Raw genomic sequence first — 7,330 nt, 5'->3', positions numbered from 1 at the left:
TCCTTGGGTTCTGAGGCTCCTGTGCGGCAGTTTCTTCAGGATGGGTTTGACTTGGGTCTCTGTCTCCACCCTGAGGGCTCAGTGGGCTGCGATTCGTGCCTTTAGGGGTTTGGCTGTGGGTGGTCACTCCTTGGTGGGTCGCCTTCTCTGGAGTTTTTCTGTTGCTCGGCCTGTCCTTGTTTCTGGGTTGCAATCCTGGGATCTCCTGCTGGTCCTTCGGACTCTGCTGTCTTCTCCTTTTGAGCCTTTGTCTGAGGTTTCCTTTCGGTTCCTCACGCTGAAAGTGGTTTTCCTGCTGTTTATCACTTTGGCATGGCGTTTAGGGGAGCTTGGTGCCCTCTCCTATGAGGCACCCTACCTGGTAGTTACGTGCCACCCATCATTTCTTCCTAAGGTGGTTTCTAAGTTTCATCTTTCCCAGGAGATTGTTCTTCCTTCCTTTTTCCACTCTCCCTCCTCTCTGGAGGAGGTTCATTGGGCCGCTCTTGATGTGCGGCGGGCGGTTCTGCTCTATTTGGAACGCACTAGGGCTTTTTGTTCCTCCCCTACCCTCTTTGCTACCTTTGAGGGACGATGCCCAGGCGGAAGGCGTCTGTGCCCACCATCAGCTGTTGGCTCTGGGATGCTATCGCTTTGGCTTACTCTTCTGTGGGGTGTCCCCTTCCATCTGGTGTGCAGGGCAGGTCCATGAGGGGGATGGCTGCGTCCTGGGATGAAGCCTGCGGTGTTCCTATCCGGAACATTTGCTGCACCGCCACCTGGTCTGATCCACACACTTTCATTACACACTATCATTTGAATCTTCACCGCCAGGAGACAGGGGTCTTTGGGGTGGGTGTGTTGAGGGTGGTGCTATCATAGCTCTCAACCATTTATGTCGGAAAGGCGGGTGAAAACACCCGATTTTATTTTTGGCGGGTGAGAGGCCCATTGAAACGAATGGGCGTGCATGAGGCTTGGCGGGTGAGTCAGCTGTTTACAGGCGGGTGACACCCGCCAAAAGCGTGTGAGTTGAGTGCTATGTGCTATTATGAAATACCTTGTTGCTACTGTCTGAATATGTGTATTTCAACAAATTGGTGTTGGTCGGGTTGCATTTTCCATTTGCCTTTTGGTGGTTTTCTTTGTGCTTGGCCCATTCTCTCTGGAGTAGGCACGCCTCATTGATAAGTGCTGGGACGTGGAAGAGTGGAATTGGAGGTAATGCTCAGATTACTTACTGGTAATCTTCATTACTCCTAGTGCTTCTCTTCCTTGTCCCAGCACGAGTTTCCCCACCTAACCCTTCCCATTGTTGAATGGGCCTATTAGGCAGTGTTACTTACTGGTGGATCTTGGGAAAGGTGGGCTCTTATGCCCGGATGCGCAGGAGGCGGGGCCTGAGGAAATTATGAGCAGAAATAGGGTTCCTGTGTGGAGGTGGGACACCTCATTGATAAGTGTTGGGACGAGGAAGAGAAGGACTAGGAGTAATGAGGATTACGGGTAGGACAACTTCTATTGTCGGCAGCGTTACTGATCATGGAGACAGAGGCCAGGAGTAAATAACATATAGGAGACCTAGTTCTTTTGTAATGGGTGTCCGCTTGTGCTCACCTACGTATCAAGAGACCCCTATATATGGCTATTCTCTTACAGGCGTATGCCTCATAACACACGCCAGATGGATTTTTATCATATTGTCCACATTAATCATCATGGAAATGAATGACCTGGCATCTACTTGTTTCCATGTGTTACGTCCCCTTAAAACTGTTTGTAAAGATGGCTTTTTGTTTCATTTTTCCTATGATTGGGCTGTAAAATACACCATTTGAAGTCATTCTTTTAAAATACTTTTGGAAAGAGCACCTCGAGGCCCTCTTTATGTTAGTTAGGGCTCTCTCTGTAGGCTCGGCCAGTCACACTCATGTCGGGAACACATGAACACGTCTCCACGTGTGTTCACCAGCTGCCTGAATCACTCAGACTGCCTGTGCTGCCTGCCCACTCGGGAACCACCCTCCCTCTGCCCCCAGCAGCTGCCCAGTGCCCCCGCCACGGGAGAAGGCCTCATGTTATGTTGACGTTTGTACCGCGCATGTGCGGCGGAGATGCAGCTCAGGGCACTGTGGGGGTTGTTCTTGAAAACACGTGTGGGGGGATGGGGGAGGGAAGGAGGTAACATTGGACTGTTTGCTTCTTTCGTCTATGTATTTCTTTCATTAATAGGTTTAAATCCCCCAGCACAACAATGAGTGCAAAATACCTGTTGAATGGAAGACGAACATTAAAACACATTACACCGAAGGCCTTTGGAAGCATCTTTGCTGTACCCTTTGCCGCCATTGACGGTGACTTGCTAGCTGTTTATTAACTTCACGTTGGCCTTTCCTTTCTTACAGTTGCTCTGAATTTGCACAGTGCCATCTTTTTAACAAAATACAAACAGCTTGTTAAGTGTACTGAAACCAACTTGTCATGTTTTGGCCCTTCCTACCTTCTTTGTCCACTCAAGTTCTATTTGTGTCTTGTGGTGTGCCCGCTAACATTCCATTCCTTAAACGTCACCCCTGAGATCCAAAGTGTCCCATCGTGCCAGAAAATAGAGTGAGACGCAGAAAAAGTGTGATAGATTGCTGTGGAGCAATCGCAGTGTCCCAGTGAGAGTGACACTGCGTGCTCACAATTTCTGCTTCAGAATCTCCCAAATGCTGGCAGTTACTTAAGCGTAACATAGCACAGCTCCACGAAGCAACTAGGCAAGCCGCAAACGCTATGTAGAAAGGCGCAGAATTGGGCTCCGCTGGCTGCACCCTTGTAATATATGTCCTTGTCATAGGCTCGCAACCCTTCATGCCTTCCAAGTGTGTTGCAGAAACAAAGGAGGCTATCTTTGCCTCGAACACCTCCTCTGCCACCCCCATTTTTTTGCCTGTTCAACACACAGTGCATTATGCTCTATGCAAATGCCCCATTGTTCTGTATTGCAGAGATGCAGTGACGGTTCACGGCCCTGTTTGTCATGGCACTGCTCTGTTAATCTTCCCCTGAACGAGCAACTAAATGCCTGTGCTGCGCCTTGCTCAGTCCCCAGTCACCTTCAGACTCCATGCTGATGTGTTACAGTAATTATTTCAAGGTACTGTTTTACCTATATATGTCCATACCTGGTGGGCATATTAAGAGATTTTCATCAACCCAATGCACAGCTAAGCGCTCTGATACCATCCCACACACAGCCTTGACTTTTCAACCAACAGCACTTCTCTACTTCTGCCCTGCAGGAGTCCAAGCATGACCAGAGGCTAAATCCCATGCTCTGCCCTCACAGTTCTACAAACCAAGAGCCAACGCAATCATAAATGTAAAACAGACACAGTTAAGAGATACCTCCTTCGCATTTTGTGGGCCAGGGAAGGCTACACACTCGAGGGGTGTGATTCAGTAGCAACCACAATAAAGTAATAACCAATCAATATTCTATAGAACTAGATGCACTTTAATCATACACACCATGTACAGTAGTAACTAAATAGAAAACACCACAAAAATCCATCCCTGTAGGAAGAAAGCAGAATATGCAAAGATACCAAGATGTGGTGCTTCAGGTAATGAATCTAGGGCCCAAAAGATGGACTAAGGGGGCAGTTAGCAGTTAATAATGCCTTCTACGGTACTTGGTGATCTGCCAGCGCTGAACCATACTTCTTAGTGCTGTGCGCGCAATTAGAATATCGGAAGGGTGCAAAAGGCAGCGTCAGAGGGTCCTAGTGATTCAAATTGTAGTCCCAATCCAGGGGATCAGAGCCAAGATGAGTCCTTTTCTCGTGCTCCCAAACACAGGGGAGGCTGGCACCTTCAACACGGTGAGGTGCTTGGTACCGCTGTGGCTGGCAGGTTCACTCCCAATGGTGGCCGTGGCTAAGGGACAGAACTTGACTCTGCCTTAGAGTACTTGACTTCCTCTCACAACTGGAGGATTCTGCAAAGTAATGCTCTCCCTGCGGGATCCAAACAAAATCTTCAAGGGTTGGTGTCCAAAAGATGATTCCAAAGAAGTGGTGGGAGACCCCTTCTTTTAACTGTAAAAGTTTGCAGGTGATTGGACTAAAGCTAGTTAGTGGTCCAATCCCTATTCTTGAAAGAAGTGGACTTTGCCCCTCTGACATCCCACCAAAAGTGCTTTGCTCTAGAGCAGTGGTATTCAAACTGTGGGTCGCGACCCCCTAGGGGTCCGCGGGTGCATCCCAGGGGGGCCCTGAGAGCTCAGCATGAAAAAAGATTTTTTTTTTTTTTTTTTTTTTTTTTTTAGATTGGAAGAAATGGGCAGGGGTGGCCCACATGGGCGGGCTGAAGCATGAAACTGTCTCAGGCAACAATGAAAAAGTGGCCCACAGTTGTAAATGGATATTCATTCCTTTAGTCACAGACTGGGCCTCATTACTACTATGGCGGACCAGTAACAACGGTGCTGGTAAGCTACCGGCACCGTTGCTACCGTTCCGCCATAGTAAGAGTTGTGCTCGTGGGTGCTTGACAGCCCCCGCCAGGTCTGACCTCAGCTCGTCGGATGCACCGGCACCGTTATTAACGGTGCCGGTGCATCCGAGCTCCCCCTTCCCATTTGAGCCATATGGGGCTCAAATGGGAATGGGGATCTACCGGCACCTTCGAAAGGGCAATTATCATGTCCGCCTAACTCGGCATGACCTAGTAATTGCCCATTCGCGGGTGCCAGACCCGGATGCAACTCCAGTGGCAGCCGTGCCGGTTTTACCGGCACAGCTACCGCCAGAGTAGTTATGAAGCCCACTGTTTCAATAGTACCCAAAGGGGTGCTTTGTGTTAAAATGTAAGTAAATTGTGATATATTCAGCAACAATGGTCAACATTACTAACTGCATAGTGGCCCCTCACCCATTATGGAGGAGCTAAGGAGCCAGCCCAGTGAAACAGTGAGCACTCCCTCAGCTGCTTTATCCAGCTAATGGAGTGCTCCTGGGCTGGCTGAACTGTCAAAGGGAAACACTGTTTCCCTTTGACAGTTCAGTTTAGTTCCCCAGCCGCACATGCTCACTGAGCCATGCAAGTGCTGGGGCGCTTTGCTTCGCCAGCATTGCATAGCTCATTGGAAATGCTGGCTGGGGCACTGCATGTCTGTATGTCCGAGGGGGAGCTCCTGCGCCTCCTCGCACATACGGACAGAGCAGCTGGAGCAGCACCCACACACAGGCCAATGCAGAAGGTACGTTTATGTTCATTGTTTTTATTTAAACATGTGTATGGATACGTTATGAGTGAGTGTATGGTGATGGATGCTCATGTGAATGATAGAGTGATTGCTGTATGAATGTGCAGCGCCTTGCATATACACATAATCATGTTCATTGTGTTAGGACCAGTGGGGCCCAGGGGACAGGGATGGTATCTTTTTACCGGACATCTATCATTCAAAACCCTCTGCCTTGTCCACAAGGCTTTCTGGGGCCTCGGTCCAAAATACCTTCAGCTATTCCTCCGCAAATACCTCCCCTCTCGAGCTCTTCACTCCTCTACCTCCAACTCCCTCAGGGTCAGTCGTTTATCAAAGAAACAAGCTGGGGGTAGATCTCCGTCTTCGGCTGGGGCCTCCCTCTGGAACAGCGCCCTGCCACTCTAAAACTTGAGGAGAACCATCTTTCTTCCTGCACTTATCAGACCTACCCTGTCTGCTGCCTTAAACGTAGCACTTGCAAATTGCTGGCTGCACTACCACTGTTTGTTGCCTTTATTATTTATTTATTATTATTTATCTGTTTCTCCTCTGCTTCGCACTTTCCACTTCTCCCCCCTTCCATGCACTTTTCCCCTCACACTTGCGCGTTCTCAATGTCACTGGGCCTAGTAAGATCGCTGTTTTATTCTCCTCTGTTCCCCTCCCTTGCCTTGTCACGCTCTGAAACACTTGTGTACGAGCGCGATAGAAATAAAATATCAATGCCTGCCCCCTGGACTCCCAGCAACAATTGCAAACTGTTTGGCTATTTACCCATTTTTTGTTAAAAGTATGCTCTACAATGCAACATTTTAACCTATTATTTAAAAATAAATTCACAGGGGGAAACCCCCCCGAACTTCCCCTTAATGCCCCTCCACTTAAAAAAGATTCACCAGCCGCCACTGGCCCTCAGACTGTGTTGGGAACGGGATGGGGGAACCGAGGGACTATGGTGGGAGCACAATGGGCGGGAACCATGGGATAGTGATGGGAGCAGAGTGGGGAGAGCCTTGGGTGTGTGATGGGGTGGGGAGAGACCAGCGACTGGGTAGGAGTGGGATGAGGGAGCCCAGCGACTTTGATGGGAGCAGGTGACGGCGCGCAATATATACTGTCCATTTGGCATTTCTGGGGGGTCCCGACCTGCCCAAATTTTGCTCAGGGGGGCCCTGGCCAAAAAAGTTTGAAGACCACTGCTCTAGAGGAAGTGGAGGGGACAGGAAGAAGAGAGAGAGAGGCAGAGAGAAACAAGATGGTAGAAGTCTTCATCCACTGTACAGAGCCCTCCTGTCTACACTAATCCCCTTCCCTTCGCTTCTCACTAGGATCAAAGGCCTTTAGAAATGCAGCACCCTGGTGTGAGGCTATGCCCTTTGAAAGTGTATGCTCCTTTGATGCCTGTGCACAGGACAGATACCTGAGGTGCAGCTGTCTCTGGAGGAGTGTGTTACCTACCCTCATAAACAGATCATAGAAGAGGTATAGCCATTCAGGTTCCTGCCAGTCATTTGGCAGGCTCATCCTGTCTGGCCAGAATACACATAACCTTACACAGTTGAGTTGACTCTGCTTACCCGGCATGGATGCAAACGTTATCCATTCTACTTTCCTACTTGCCAGCAGGATCAGCAATATGCTTCCCAACGCTGAGGCCCCCACGCCTGTGGTAGCCTAACGGCTTAACTTGCTTTCGGCTCCACAGGTCCTCTGGGCATCGGCGGGCATTCTGACTTCCTTGTAGGCCCCATCACGGCTGCCTCCTCACGTCACAGGTCTTCTGCTGGTCTCGCTGACACAGGTCTCCCTGTTGCTTTCTCTGCTGTCCCACAGGTCTCCCTTTGTATACCTGCAACCCCTTGACAGGCTGCAGGTGTGGACTCCTAATTAGACTTGCCTGACCATAGTTAAAGGGACATGCCTGACTCTCTCAGCCCTCTGTAGTCATCTTCCTTGTCTTAGTACCAAAGTGTTGAAATTAAGTTTGAGTGTTCATTACTTTTAGTCACCTCTTCCTCATCCCAGTACTTTCAGAGGTCAAATGTGGGGAGATGAGGGGAGAGGTCTTACAGTAGCCTATAAAGGCCTGGAGAG

This window comes from Ambystoma mexicanum, chromosome 10 (genome assembly GCF_040938575.1).
Source record: "Ambystoma mexicanum isolate Mex_15411 chromosome 10, UKY_AmexF1_1, whole genome shotgun sequence".
Lineage (NCBI taxonomy): Eukaryota > Metazoa > Chordata > Amphibia > Caudata > Ambystomatidae > Ambystoma > Ambystoma mexicanum.
Note: the sequence above shows the minus strand (reverse complement) of the source record.